General features: G+C 38.4%; 1 long non-coding RNA gene across 9 annotated transcripts in view; it reads left to right on the top strand.

Moving 5' to 3' along the window:
• The window catches only part of LOC102152144, a 66,098-nt gene that overhangs the window by 49,211 nt on the left and 459 nt on the right, over positions 1–16,428 (top strand). For 6 of the 9 annotated variants that reach the window (XR_005379965.1, XR_005379962.1, XR_005379963.1 and 3 more), the window contains one exon: positions 11,953–12,018. This is a non-coding gene — a long non-coding RNA (uncharacterized LOC102152144). Of the gene's footprint in view, positions 1–11,952; positions 12,019–15,610; positions 15,765–16,428 lie in introns of all 9 variants that reach the window. The other 3 variants (XR_005379964.1, XR_005379966.1, XR_005379968.1) reach the window with 1 other exon arrangement.

A 16,428-nucleotide genomic window follows, 5' to 3' on the forward strand; every position in this document is an offset into this window, starting at 1 on the left:
TCCATTGGCACCCTCAGAAATACTTAGCTATAAACCTCACAAAATATAAACAAGATCTATATGAAGAAAATTGAAAACTCTGAAGTAAATCAAAGAAGAACTAAATAAGTGGAAAGATATTCCACATTCATTGATTGAAAGACACAATATTGTCAAGATGTCAATTCTTCCCAACTTGATCTAGAGATTCAATGCAATCTCAGTCAAAACCCAGCAAGTTACATTGACAAAGAAGCAAAGGCAACAATGGAGAAAAGATACATTTTCAACAAATATGAAAATATTTGCAAATATGCTGATACACTTGGACATCCACATCTAAAAAATTAAGTTAATTAATGCAAAACTATTAAACTTCTAGAAGATAACATGGGAGGAAATATGAATGACCTAGGGTATGGCAATGATTTTTTAAATACAATACCAAAGTCATAATCTATGAAAGAAATGATTGACAAACTAGACTTCATTAGAATTAAAAAGTTTTGCTCTGTGAAAAACACAGTCAAGAGGATGAGAAGACACTAGGTGGGAGAAAATATTTGCAAAAAATATATCCTATAAAGAACTATTATCCAAAATATACAAGGAACACAAGAAAAAACAATATAACAATCTGATTAAAAAATAAGTGAAAGACTTGAACAGATTCTTCACCAAAGAATATGTACAGATGGCAATAAGCATATGAAAAGATGCTCAATATCCTATGTCATCAGGGAGTTGCAAATCAAAACAACAATGTGGTACCACTACACACCTAGTAGAATGTCTAAAATCCAAAACACTGACAACACCAAATGCTGGTGAGGATGTGTAGCAACAGGAACCCTCATTCATTGCTGGGAAGAATACAAAATTATACAGTCACCTCAGAAGACAATTTGGCAGTTCTTAAAACACTAAACATACTCTCACCATATAATCCAGCAATTACATTCCTTGGTATTACTCAAAATGAGTTGAAGAGTTCTGTCTACAGGAAACCTACCCACAGATGTTTATAGCACCTTTATTCATAATTACCAAAATTTGGAAGCAATCAAGATGTTTTTCAGTAGGTGAAAGGATAAATAAAGTGGGTACATCTAGAAAACGGAATGTTATTCAGTGCTAAAAAGAAATGATCTACCAAGCCAAAAAAGATATGGGGAAACTCTAAATGCATATCACTAAGTAAAGAAATCCATCTGAAAGGGCTACATATTATGTGATTCCTACTATATAACATTCTGGAAATAAGAAAGATCAGTGGTTGCCAGGGGTTATAGGAGAGGGAGGGATGAAGAAGCAAAGCATAGATTTTTGGCAGTGAAATTTTTAAAAAAGATTTTATGTATTTATTCATGAGAGAGACACACACACACACAGAGAGGCAGAGACACAGGCAGAGGGAGAAGCAGGCTCCATGCAGGGACCCCGACGTGGGACTCGATCCCAGGTCTCCAGGGTCACGCCCTGGGCTGAAGGCGGCGCTAAACCGCTGAGCCACCCAGGCTGCCTGACAGTGAAAATTTTGTATGATATTGTAATGGTGGATTATATTCATCATACATTTTTCAAAACTCACAGAATGTATAACACCAAGAGTGAAACCTAATGTAAACTATAGACTTTGGTTGATAATGATGTGTCAATATAAATAAATTCACCAATTGTAACAAATGCATCACTCTGGAACTGTATGTTGATAGTGGACCATGCTGTGCTTGTGTGGGGATAGGGAGTACATGAGAACTCTGCTTTTCACTCAACTTTGCTGTGTACCTAAGACTGTTCTGCCAAATAAAGCTCATTAGAAAAAAAGAGCATAAGAGATAATTCAGAGAGAGGGGTAAAAATGTTGAGAGCGAAGCTAGTTTTCACCAATACTGCCCTAAGGAAAGTTTGCTTTCTTCCCTGACATGTACATTACCAATTCTATTCCAACCTCCACCTTTTAAAACATTTTATCAGTCTGATAAAATGATAAGTATTTCCATATTTCAGAGTAAATATACTTTATAGCCTAGACCATGGGGAGACCACACTGAGAGTTCCAGAGTGATGGACTTGTCCTCAGCTGAACAAAATCCTATGTGTCTGATTCCTACCCATTTGCTCCCAAACTTTCTATCCTTTCTATGTTTCCTTTGTGTCTCCAGCTCCCAAGTGCTCTGGATTCAGGACCCCTGGGCCTGTAGTACAGTGGACATGTGGGGCTGGACTGACCTGGCCATTGCCCGTTCCAAGCTTCTCAGATTTCTTTTGCACTCACAAACAACCAGACATCTAAACGTGGCCATTAGAGTGGGAGGGGGGCTGCAAGGGAGATCTCTACTACATCTTTTTTCAGCTTCCTCATATGTAAAAAAAAGGTGGGGCGGGGACTAGATGGTAGTAAGTCTCTCTCGGCTTTAAAATTTTATGATTTCTATACTTTAAATGCAAATGCTGATGGTGACTTGTTTAAGCCAGCATGGTTTCTTCCTATATCATATTTCTCAAAGTGAAATCTAAAAGCTGGAAAGGGCTTACTGGAAATGTCACATTTTGGATTTTATCAACTTCCAAAGTAGATTGCCCTATGGATCAGAAATTCTCATCTTGAAAAGAGGCAGGTCTTAACTTGTACAGATGTTCTTTCCACTCAAACGCAGACACTATTTTTTGTGGAAATAGTAGAAGAGTTCAGCCAGCCAGAAGCCCCAGTTGGAGGGGATTGAAAGGTCTCCCAAGGCAACCACTTCCAAAGGCGGGTGGAGTTTCTCTGAGCTGTTTCCTGCCTGAACAAACAGCCCATCCCAAGCCCTCGAGGCTGACCTGGTTCAGGGACCACCCTTTGGGATCAAGTCCACTGTAGGGGCCAGTGAGCCTTGGACAAAAATAAATGTGAAGAAAGAGGTTCCTGGGGTTTGACTCTGTGGCAGCCCCAGAAACAACACAGCTTTTTAGTTTGGTAGTAAATAACCTGAGCCTGTGCCAAACCTGGTACTCATTCCCTGGTCTGTCTTGGTTTAAACATGTCAATGTGACACAGACAGGACTGGCCATGGAGAAATAGGAGCCAAGACTCTATTGGTTAAAGTCTGGTTCTTGGCCAAATTGGGAGGTTGTTTGTCTTGAAGTCCTAGTTAGTTCCCTCTTGAACTATCCTCTCCTATCCCCTTTTGAAGCTGTGTACTTTCCTGGTGAATGGGCCCCTCTCCCTAGCTCAGCTGCCCACCATGCTGCCTGTGTGCTCAGACAAGGGTCAAGGTTGCATAGGATTTGATTAATTCAAACAACTTTGGAGAAAATGAGAATTTAAGATGTCATCCCTCTCAAAATAACTTTTACTTCACAGGGGCTCTAAAAGATTGTGAAGCCTTCAGCAAAAATCCCTAATAATGGAACTTCACATCTGTGGGACAGAGAGTTTTGGACAGAGCACTTTTCTATTGGTCTCTGATTATACCTTGGTATATAATTTAAAAAACATTAATTTAATGCCAATCATGTTCTAAGATGGAACCACTGTTCCATCTACATTACAAATATCAATTAATTTATGTGCTACAGCCATATGAGGTAGGCACTTTCTATTATCCCCATTTTATAGGTAAGGAAACTGAAGAACAGAGGTTAAATGACTTTCCCAAGGTCACATAGTTAATAAATGCCAAGGCCAGGATTCAAAATCAGGCAGTCTTGTTCTAGAAGCCATGCTCATAGCTACAGTGCTATTCTGCTTACTTTTTTTAAAAAAGACTTTATTATTTATTCATGAGAGAGAGAGAATAGCAGAGACATAGGCAAAGGGAGAAGCTGGCTCCCCATGGGGAGCCTGATGTGGGACTTGATTCCAGGACCCTGGGATCATTACCTGAGCCAAAGGCAGATGCTCAACCACTAAGCCACCCAGGTGCCCCTGCTTACTCTGTTTAATGCTTACTCCAATCCCATCCTAAAAGTTGAAAGTCAATAAAAATTATTTATATATTATTGTGTTGAGTTAAATTTCTTTCAGTGGGAAGCCCCATAATGTGCTATAATTACATTTATTTATTGTACCACCCATTTTCCCTAGAGTTGCAAACTGCTTTCCATTTTTCTCTTTAATTCTTTGCCTTGATCCTTAATATTGTCATCATTTCAATTATACCTTCTAGTTCATGGAATCCTTTTCCTGTATTCCTCTATTGGGCTGTGCACTTTATTCTCTTCTTCAAAACCCTCCAACGACTTTGTCATCACAGCTAACATAGCAGGAAGGCTCTGTGATCTGGGCCTGCTAATTTCTCTGACATCACCTCCTATGACTCCCAATATCACAACCTCAGTGGCCTCCTTCCCACTCTTCCAATATGCAAAGCTCATTTCTACCTCTAGGCCCTTGTACTTGCTCTTCCTTCTTCCTGAAATACTCTTCCCCCAGAGTTACATATGGCCCAGTTCCTCATTTCATTCAAGCCTCACCTCAAGTGTCACTCCTCAAAGAAGATTTCCTTGTCCACCCTGCCTGTGCTGGCACACCTCTCCCTCCCCTGCTGTTTCCTTCGTAGCATTTGTTGCTTCGTACAATTACATGACGTACACAATTTGTTTTATTTTTCTACCTCCCTCATTGGAATGTAAGTACTGTGAGGACTTGTTTGTTCACTGCTGAATCCCCAACATACCTAGGAGAGGGCCTAGCATGTGGTAGGTGTACAATAAATATTTTCTGGCCAAGTGAAGGAGTTTCTCTCTTGAAACTGCTTAAATAGATGCCGTCCTGGTACTTCCCTTCATTGCTCTCCTTGTTTATAGATTTCTATTTCTGTTTCGCTGGAGACTATACTCAAGTAACTTGCTAAGAAAGGATGGATTAGGAGTAAAAATTTTTTAAGATTATTTATTTATTTATTTATTTATTTATTTATTTATTTATTTATTTATTTATGAGAGAGAGAGAACATGCAAGCGCACAGGAGGAAGAGCAGACAGAGAGAGAGGGCAAAAAGCAGAATCCCTGCTGAGTGGGGGAACCTGATGCGGGGCTCAATCCTATGACCCTGATATCACGACCTGAGCCGAGATCAAGAGTCTGACCCCAACTGACTGAGACAGGTGCCCCACATTCCCAAGTTCTTACATACTTGTAAATGTCTGTTATCTGCCTTCAACATAATCAACAGGCTGGACAGAGTTGAAACCCATTTTCTTTCAGGATTTTGACAGCACTGATAAGAAGTCTGAGGCATGTCTGCCTTTTATTCCCTTTTATGATAATGATGTGCGTGTATGTGTGTAAACTTTTTCTAGAAACTGTTAGGGTATTATCTTTATACATTTCCAGTGATATGGCTGGGTGTTTTCTTTCAGTTTTGTTTTACCCCCACTCATCCTGTTCTGCAATCAATGGGCTTGTGTAATACAAAGAAAGCTTGTTTCTCCATTTAGCTTTTCTATTCTGTGGCTGTTCTTTTTTTTTTTTTTTTTTTTTTTCCTGAAATGCTTTTGAGCCGGTTTGGGCTTTCTGGAATGATCCCTCATTTCTTCACTTTCCTTCCTCTCTTTTAACATCATGTCTTTTTTTTCCTATGTCTTGCCAAATTTCCTTATTTTGTCTTCCAAGTCTTTTATTTTTTAAAAAAGGTTTTATATATTTATGAGAGACACAGAGACAGAGAAGCAGAGACACAGGCAGAAGGAGAAGCAGGCTCCATGCAGGGAGCTCCATGTGGGACTCAATCCCGGGACTCCAGGATCACGCCCTGGGCTGAAGGCAAGCTCTAAACCGCTGAGCCACCCCAGGATCCCCTCTTCCAAGCCTTTTAATATTTTGGTTTAGCAGTTGTGTTTTCAAATTCCAAGAATGTGGTTTATTCTCTGATTTTTCCTTTTCCATAGCATTTTATTCTTGTTTTAGGAATACACTGTCACCTCGATTTCTCTGGGGATTCTATTTCCATTTTTGAAAAGTTTGGTCCTATTCCCTGTATTAATTGTTCTGTCTAGGGCCACTTTTTCTATTTATCTCTCTTTATCTTTCTTCTTAATGTGGTGGGCTTTCATTGAATACCTGGCTATCTATTTATATTTAAGAATGAAATGCTAGAAAAAAAAAAAAAGAATGAAATGCTAGAAAGTGTAACTGTGTCTCTGAGTGGGATTTGCTGGCTAGCTGAGCTCGCTTCAGAAACCAGTGTTACCCTGGTGGGCCTCCAATCCTGAATGCAATGGGAAACATTGGAAGCCAATATCCACACTGACTGCCCTGTTCTCCTTTTCAGATAGAACTCTCCATATTGTGGCTGATGATAAGATTGCCAAATTTAGCAAAAACAAAAACCAGGGTATCCAGTTAAATTTGAATTTCAGACAGATAATGAATGGTTCTTTAGCGTAAGTATGTTCCATGCAATCCTTGGGACATGATTATACTAAAAAATGATTCATTGCTTATATAAAATTCAAATTTAACTGAGCATCCTGTATTTTACCTGGCAACCCTACTACAGGGGTGTTGCCGACGGGAGGTAAATACCTGGCTACCTGACACTCTAATGCATGGGAAAGGAGAGTAAGGAGAGAGTGATGGTTTAATTTACAAGCCCTCAAAATAATTGTGGATTTCCATCTTCCTAGAACCATGTCAAGAGAATGATGAAGAATGGAGCTGGCCAGCTGGTCTACTCTCTCAGGCCACAGCCCCTCTGTATGTGTACCAGCCTTGCAACTTAGTTTTATTTTCTGCTGCTGCACTTTTTCACTTGAATATACTGTGATTACACTAGAAGCAACCATTTTAACTACCCATTGCTGCCTAACACACTATCCCAAAAGTTAGTGGCTTAAAATACCCACCATTTTTTGTTATAAATCATGATTCCATGGGTTGACTTGGAGGGCTCAGCTGGGTAGTTCTGTGAGTCTCACTTGGAGTCTCTCATGTAGTCAGATAGCAGCTGGACCTGGACATCTGGTGCCTGGATGATTTTCCATGTGTCATCTTCTCCCCATGGCCTATCTCTCTTCTTCAGGGTATCCTAGACTATTTCCCCAATGGCTCTGAGCTTTAAGAGGGAGGAAGTAGAAGCAGCCAGTCCTTCCTAATGTCTGAGTTTAGAACTCCCAGAACATTACTTCCTCTGTATTCAATTGGTGAAAGCAGTCTAGGTCCAGCCAGATTCAGGAAAAGAGGTCATCAGCTCTATCTCTTGATGGGAGGAGTTGCTTCAGTGTATAGGGAGTGGTGGAATTATTTGGAACCATCTTCAAATCTGGCTACCATAGCAACATTCCAAAACCAAATATATCCCCCTACTTTTTCTTTTCTTTTCTTTTTTTCTTTTCTTTCTTTTTTCTTTTCTTTTTTCTTTTCTTTTTTCTTTTCTTTTCTTTCTTTTCTTTTTTCTTTCCTTTCCTTTCCTTTCTTTTTTTTTTTTTTTGATATGTAGGTACAATTGTTGTTCACTAATTTATCCAGGCCCAAAATATAACTCTTCTTTCCTTGCTCTTACCCATAGCCAATCGACTATAGAGATTGTTTCTTCAAACTCTCTTCTGAATGCATCTGTTTTTTAAAAGATTTTTATTTACTTATTCATGAGAGAAACACAGAGAGAGGCAGAGACATAGGCAGAGGGAGAAGCAGGATCCCTGCAGGGAGCCTGATGCAGGACTTGATCCCTAGATCTGGGGATCATGCCCTGAGCTGAAGGCAGACACTCAACCACTGAGCCACCCAAATGTCTCTGAAATACATCTGTTTTATAATAGGATCACAAATAAAATATTCCTCTCATCCATCTTTGCTTTTCTCTTTACAAGTCCCTCAAATTTCCCGTCTCTTTGACTTGGGCCCCTGCCTTGGCCTTTTGACTGAGTTCTGTGTCTTCTTTTCCCTCATTCAATAGTGCATCCATCCCCTGCCACCAACTAAAGGATTTCTTTGATTTTGTCATCTCCCAATTCAAATTTTTATTGCCTTACTTTTGCCTAGAACACCAAGTTAAAAATTCTTAATCCTAGGCATTTACTCAAAGAATACAAAGATATTTGAAGGGATACATGTATCCTGATGTTTATAGCAGCATTATCTACGATAACCAAATTATGTCCATTGACTAATGAATGGATAAAGAATATATAATGGAATATTACTCAGCCATAAAAAATGAAATCTGGCCATTTGCAATAACACAGATGGAATTATGCTAAGTGAGATAAGTCAGAGAAAGACAAATACCCTATGATTTCCCTCATATGTGAAATTTAAGAAACAAGCAAAGGGACAAAAGTAGAGAGAGAGGCAAACTAAGAAACAGATGCTTAACCATAGAGAACAAACTGATGACCAGCGGGTAGGGAGAAGGGTGTGGGTGGTGGGTGGTGGGTGAAATAGGTGATGAGAATTAAGAAGTTCACTTGTGATGAGCACCCAGTGTTGTATGGAACTGTTGAATCACTAAATTGCACACCTGAAACTAATATTACACTGGAATTTAAACGAAAACTTTTTAAAAAGTATATTGTAATTCCTAGAACACACCAAAAAAAAAAAAAATCTTACTCACATGTTAAAAGCCAAACTAATTTTTAAGCTTTATGTGCTAAATTCACTTTCCTGGAACTTCTAGTCTAGTCCTGTCCTGCAGGACACCTTTGCCCGTGTTGTTCTCTTATCCCTGAATGTTGAATCCTTTAATTTCTCAGATCCTTTAAAATTCACCCCAAATATGTTTTCATTAACTCATTTATTCAGTCTGTCCTTTCCAAACCATTTCTTTTTGGTCTTCTATTTGCCAGGCATGATGGCAGCTAGGAGAAGCAGTGGTGAATGAGTTAGAGTTCCTCCCTTCAAGAAGATTTTTCCCTCAGGCAGCCCGGGTGGCTCAGTGGTTTAAGCACCTGCCTTTGGCCCAGGGTGTGATCCTGGAGTCCTGGGATCCAGTCCCATGTGGGGCTCCCTGTGTGGAGCCTGCTTCTCCCTCTGCCTGTGTCTCTGCCTTTCTCTCTCTCTCTATCGTGAATAAATAAATAAAATCTTTAAAAAAAAAAAAGAAGAAGATTTTTCCCTCGAGGTAGAATCAGAGAAGCACATAGGAATTTCAGTACCTCCATTCTATGAGAGGGAAGCTGTAAGAGGAACATTGTATCCAGTCTGTGGTAATCAGAAAGCTGCATCTAAGCTAGGACCTCGCCTAGTCTAACGTGGGACACAGTGAACCTGCCATCTCTTCTGAGGTCACTGTCCTGATCATTCCACTTTTACTTATGTATTGCTCTGTACTATTGCATTGAACAAAAGGCATTATAAAAATTTCAGTGATAGCTCCCAGATGGTTTTTATTTCTTATTTTTTTAATTTTAATTTTTTAAAAGATTTTATTTGTTTTTTTCATGAGAGATATGGAGAGAGAGATAGAGACACAGGCAGAGGGAGAAGCAGGCTTCCCACAGGGAGCCTGATGTGGGATCCCAGGACCCTGGGATTATGACTTGAGCCAAAGGCAGACACTCAACCACTGAGCCACCCATGTGTCCCCTGATGGAGTTTTAATCCTTTTAGTGGCAGAGGGCATAATCTTACATTTCATTGTCCTCCTACCCCTCCTCCCAACTTAGAACAATGTCTTGTGTATTTTCTAATTAGCACCTGGGGGCCCAGAAAGCTCATTTTCAGTAGACTATTCAGTGCACCTGCCTAAATCTTGTTCCTTCTCTCATTTTTTCCTTCAAAAAGTATTTATTGAGTCCTTACAATATATCAACCATCACTCTAATTGCTTGGAATGTTGCAAGTGCCGTGATAAAACGTGTACAGGATACAGACAGTGTATAAAGGGAGGCATGATTTTTTTCTTGGTATGTTTTCTTTCCGTTCCAGGATTCATTTTTAAGGAAGTGTTATATCACTTGACGGGATGAGCACTGGGTGTTATTCTGTATGTTGGCAAATTGAACACCAATAAAAAATAAATTTATTAAAAAAAAGGAAGTGTTATATCAATTAAGCAAGGTAGTTTAAAGTTTAATTGCTATATATAATAGCCATACACATGGCTATACACAAATGCTGTTTCATTCATTCCAGTTACCTCTTAACCTCATCTTTCTTTACATATAAAGTATGAATAATTTGAAAATCTATACAGTATTAATTTACAGTGGTATGATTGCTGCTGATGGGGATCATTATTGATCATTATGGGGCTCTTGCTGCTGCTGCTGCTAGGGTCAAGATCCAGGATTCCTGTGGAAAGCCATTCACTAACATACTTTTTACCTCTGTTTTGCCAAAGTCTGTCATTCCTCACAACATGTCTGGAAGTTCTGTTGATGTGTTGTTTGACATTTTACATTTTTCCTAGGGACCCTTCCTATTATGAAGCTCCCAGCCCCTTGGACCTCTAATAACTGCTCTTAGTGCTGTGAGTTCTAAGATTGGGCTCATGAGAGGCTAGCAGCAACATGTAATTCTGTTTACATACTCTTTCTTTTCTTTTTTATTCTTTATTTAAATTTAGTTTAGTTGATGTATAGTGTATTATTAGTCTCAGGGGTAGAATTTAGTGATTCATCAGTTGCATATAACACCTGGTATTCATCACATCACATGCCCTCCTTAATACCCATCACCTAATTATCCCTTCCTCCCATCCACCTCCTCTCCAGCAATCCTCAGTTTGTTTTCTAGAATTCAGCATCTCTTGTGATTTGCCTCCCTCTCTATTTTCATCTTATTTTATTTTTCCTTACCTTCCCCTATGTTCATCTGTTTTGTTTCTTAAATTCCATGTATGAGTTGAATCATATGGTATTTATCTTTCTCTGGCTGACTTATTTTGCTTAGCATAATATAATCTAGCTTCATCTACATCATTGCAAATGGCAAGATTTCATTCTTTTTGATGGCTGAGTAGTATTCCATTGATATATATATATATATATATATATATATATATATATATCACATCTTCTTTATCAATTGATCTATTTTTTTATCAGTTGATTTATTGATGGGCATCTGGGCTCTTTCTATAGTTTGGCTATTGTGGACATTGCTGCTATAAACATTGGGGTGCAGGTGCCTTTTGAAATCACTATGTTTGTATCACTTGGATAAGTACCTAGTAGTAGTGCAATTGCTGGGTTGTAGGGTAGCTCTACATAGTCACTTCTATAAAAAAAAAAAAGAAAAGTTAAAATGTTCAGTGGAGAATGCAAAAGCCCATGTAAGTTGATCCAAGCCTCACTTTTATTATGGAACAAAGTGAGTGTTTAAGTTCACAAGTCCACAAGGCCAGTCTATAATTTACTAACTAGTAGAGTGTCTGACTATAATCAATTTTCATTTACCTTGAAATACAAACAGAAGGTATAGTTAGAGTGACCAGTTGTTCTGCTTTGCCTGACATTGAGAGAGTTCCCAGGACACAGGATTTTCAGTGCTAAACCAAGAAAGTCCTGGGCAAACTGGGATGGGTTGGTCATCCCATATATATACAGTAGAGGCATAAAAATAAGTAAATAAAGGGGATTAGGCCTATCTTGTAGACATTGTTTTCTATTAATTTTATGTTCCATATAATTACTTAAAATATATACATTATATATGTATATGTGTGTGTATATATAAGTATTTATCTACCTCCTTTAAATGTTTCTTTAGTTGAATCATCTTTAAAATGAGAATACTGGCAGCCCTGGTGGCCCAGCAGTTTGGTGCCGCCTTCGGCCTGGGGTGTGATCCTGGAGACCTGGGATTGAGTCCCGTGTCAGGACTGCTTCTCTCCCTCTGCCTGTGTCTTTGCCTGTCTCTTGGTCTGTCTGTCATGAATAAATAAATAAAATCTTAAAAAAAATAAAATGAGAATAATATATAGTGTGCTCACAGGAGTGTTCATTGCCTAATTAAATACCTGTAAATTACTTTGGGATCCTTTATGGAAAGCATTAAATAATTGTAAAAGTTTATAAAAATATTATTCCTTTTTTATTCAGAGAGATCAGCACAATTCAAAGCACCTTACTGATTGAACAAACAGGATGACTCTGCCATTTTTTAAGGTACTATAATTCCCGTGGAGGTTCACTAATAATATTTATGTAAAATGGAACCAATTCATGACAAATTGTTGTTTATTTTTATGTATGTATGCATGCATTTCTACAAATGGTTATTTAAATATATTAAAGGAAGATAAATCGTATAGGCCTAAAGATCCAAATACATATATGCAGGATGGAGGTAGTTGCACAAGTCTGAAAAAAGTGAAGCCACCTGGCTTTTGTAAAGAACCATTATTTTATTTACATATTTATTTTAAAGATTTATTTGTTTATTTGAGAGAGAGAGATAGAGAGAGAGAGAGAGCATGGACATAAGTGGGAGAAGGGGCAAAGGGAGAGGGAGAGAGAATCTCAAGCAGAGTCTCCACTGAGCTTGGAGCCTGAGAAGGGGCTCGAGTTCATGACCCCAGAGATCATGACCTAAGCTGAAATCAAGAGTTGGACACTCAACTGACTGAACCACCCAGGTGCCCCAGAAAGGGCTCTTTAAGAAGATAGAATCTATTCTCCTCCTATGCATTCTAGGTAAACACATTTCTATGAGGTATAATTAGTCCTACTTACTGAAAATGTCATGTTCTCCATTGACAGATACTGTAGTTTTTCTGAGGGAAAAATTGAGAATATTTGAGATAAAAATAAATGGTACTGTTCAAATGGAACATTTTACCTTCTTATGCTTAAATATTGCTGTGTATTTCTTAGGTACAAGGATATTCTCTTATGTAACCACAGAACTATTATCAGAATTGAAAAATTTACATTATCTAGTTTATTTTTGCCAATTGTCCTAACAATGTCTTTAATAGCAAAAACTAACAAAATTGTGGTCAAGTAACCAATTATTGATTAGATGATGCATTTAGCTGTCTTATTTCTCTAGTCTTTTAAAACCTGGAACAATTTCTGAGTCTGTCTTTTTTTTAATGACATTTACTTTTTTTTTTCTTAGGGAGGGAGAGAGAGAGAGTATTCATGCAGGATGGGTGGCGGTGGGTAGAGGGAGAGGGAGAGAATCTTAAGTAGGCTTCATGCCCAGTACAGAGCCTGACATGGGGCTTGATTTCATGACCTTGAGATCAGGATCTGAGCCAATACCAAGAGTTTGATTCTTAACTGACTTCAGCTATTCAAGCACCCTCATGTTTACATTTTGAAGAGTATAGGCTAGGGACACCTGGGTGGCTCAGTGGTTGAGTGTCTGCCTTTGGCTTGGTTCGTGATCCCGAGGTCCTTGGATCAAGTCCTGCATTGGAGTCCCCACGGGAGCCTGCTTCTCCCTCTACCTATGTCTCTGCCTCTCTCTGTGTGTGTCTCATGAATAAATAAATAAAATCTTTAAAAAAAGAGTATAGGCTATTTTGTGTAATATCTCTCACTTTTTGTTTGTCTGATGTTCTTCATGATTAGATTGAGGGTAAGCAGGATAATACAGAAGTGATGTGACCTAAATATATTGTATCAGGAGGCAAAATGGGGCATTTTTGAAGAGCAGTGTTTTATTGACACATGCAGTATAAAAGCCCAGGCCCAAGGACAAAGCCTTCGGTAGACTAGTAGTGGATGCTGCAGAGCATCACTCAAATCCATGGCTGCTGAGAGCATTGGCTTCTGAGAATCCACGGCCAACTGAACTGCCCCTCATTCCCTCAGCCAACTGAGTTGTCTCTCCACTCAGCTGGTTGAGATGGGGTACAAAGACCTGGCCCCTTGCCTCAACTGGGACAACTCTGAAGGATCATTCCAACTCTCCAGAGTTCCCTGTGGGATAGGCTGAGGCCTCTGCTGCACTTGCATTTGAATTCAAGTTCTCTCTCTACTGAACCCTGAAACACTCTCTCTCTCATGTAAGTGGTTCCAGAGATCACTCTCTAAAATATCTCCTGCACATGTTAATCCAAGAGTTTCAGAGTCTTCTTTCCAGGAAACCCAACCTACAACTGGGCCATTATATATGTGAATAATCATAATAATGTAATATATAATGTAATAATCATTTCAAGCATTACAACTGACCAGTTATAAACATTAAAATGATTAAAGTTAGTATGTGTATTAATCCTTTTATAAGAATTTTACTCCAGCATGATTCTTTTTTTGTTTGTTTGTTTGTTTGTTTTTTACCAGCATGATTCTACCATAGAAACTGTTGTAGCCAGAGAACAACACAAAGATGTTAACAAGAAACTCTGTCTAGATTGCTTAGGACAGAGCTTGATGTTTAGGTTTGCATCTCTAGAAATTTAACTTTGTCAGAGATAATCACACTTAGAGAAATTAATACAGAGTAAATAAGTCAGGAAAGAACATGTAGCAATTTGGAATGGAAAATGTAATTGTCCATCAAACCATTTCTGTTGGCTAATCAGCATACCCTTAATCGATAAGAAAATCTAAATGAAAGTGAAATCAGAAATTTGCTTGGTAAGTAAGATGATTAAACTGACTTTATCTGATTTATAATATCTGATCATCTTTTCACCATTTAGCCCTAGTGGAAATTATCTACATGTAGACCAGATACTCATTTTTGCTTACCATGGTATTTCCACCCCAGACCATTTATGATCTATACAACTTAGTGCTTATAAATATAAACTCAGCTTCCTAATGGCCCACTACTATCCACTCTGGTTCCCCTCAAACTATTGTTTGAGTATTTTTAAAATGCAAATGTGACATGTCACCTCTATGCCTAAAATCCTTCAAGAGTTTCCTATTGCTATTACATGAAGATAATTTCCTTAACCTTGTCCACAAGGCCCTGCCTGTGTGGCCTAGCTAGAAAAAAAAAAATAAATTTTTTGAAAGCCCTCTTTGGGTTACTTCCTTCAGGAAACCAAATCAGCATAAAATGTGTGCGGTAACCCTCTGAAAACAACAACCTGACTCACAGGGTGGTTGGAGAATGTAGCAGAATGAGAGGCAGATCCAGTAACTTCTCCCCCACAATCCCTATCTCTAGATTCACAGAACTGCTTAGCAAAAAGAAAATGATCAACAAAGCAGCAACCAACACTAGTGATGATCTTGAATCTGCCCCAGACCCTACTTGAATTCTCTGTGTTCAAACAACCCACAGGATCTATGACTTACTTCCCTACCCTCTTGACCTCAACCAGAGCCCCAGTGCTGAGAGGAGGAAGAGGAACTTTGTTGGTGTGCCTATGAAGTAGCTGTCATTTTACCTACCTTTAGCGAATTTAGCTTTTACAACTCTTTCAGATGAAGGGAGAGGTTCTTATCCAGGTATTCATTCCCTGAATCCCCACTGCTATAAGATTGTCCAAAGAAGCAAAAGTCATTAAAACATTAAAATAATTACTAGCCAATTGACCTATCACAAAATGAGTCTCCACACAAACTTTCCTTCTCTTTCAAACTATAGTCTATCTCTAATATCATGCCAAGGTCTTAGTCTTTCTTGGGTAAGATTAAAAATATGGATAAAGCCTAGCATGAGCAAGCATGTGGGGAAGTGGGAATTTGCTTGTACTGTGTCCTGGTTATAGTGAAAATTAGTACACTATCTGGAGAGCAGTTTGGCGATTAGTGTAGAAGTGTAAAATGTGCGTTCCCTTTCACCCAGTTCTAGGAATTTGCCCTAAAGTTGACATCCTTTAGTGCAAGGAGATAATTGAGAAGGAAGTTCAATTGTTTTAGCTGCTTCAACATAGTGGAAACTGTTGAAAGTGATGGTTTAAAATAGAAAAATGTGAACATCAAAAGATCTCAGAAAACAGGTATTTTTTTTCAAGAGTGACCTTCTCTATATGATTGTGATGTAATGTCCAATGGAGACTGAAGGGATGTCAATCCATAATATCATACAATTGTGTCAGAAAAATTATGCTAAGAAGTCCCTCATGTGAATCACCCTTTGCTAAGTCTAAGTACTGCATAGCTGCAATTGTAACCTAATTTAAAAACTTTTTATTGTAAAATACATGTAACATAAATTTTTTCCTATGTTTACTATAAAATCCTGGCTCTCCTTCCAAAATCTTAATTTATTTTTCCTAGTAACAATTATTCTCTGATAATGAGGACCTTCTAAATTATTCCTAATATGGATGAGTTAATTGAGTTTTGTGCCCAAGACCATAAGGCTTAAGGAACCACCTCTTTGTCCAGATATGGACCCCACCTGTGGTCCTGTTTCCAACATTCAATCTGACTTGGTAGAGACCCTCTGTCCTCCTTGCCCACTTGGTCTGTCCTATTTTTTGCCTCTGAGCATGGACAGTTTACTTCAAACCATGGAAAATAGGTACCAATAAAGATCATTTTTAGGAAACCAAAGACACCAAATTTATTTTTTTCTTTTTAACTTGATAATAAAAATTTTTAACCATATCTAATATAGCTATATCTAATTTGGTGTATCATCACCAAATATCATAGTGT

This window comes from Canis lupus, chromosome 27 (assembly GCF_011100685.1).
Source record: "Canis lupus familiaris isolate Mischka breed German Shepherd chromosome 27, alternate assembly UU_Cfam_GSD_1.0, whole genome shotgun sequence".
NCBI lineage: Eukaryota > Metazoa > Chordata > Mammalia > Carnivora > Canidae > Canis > Canis lupus.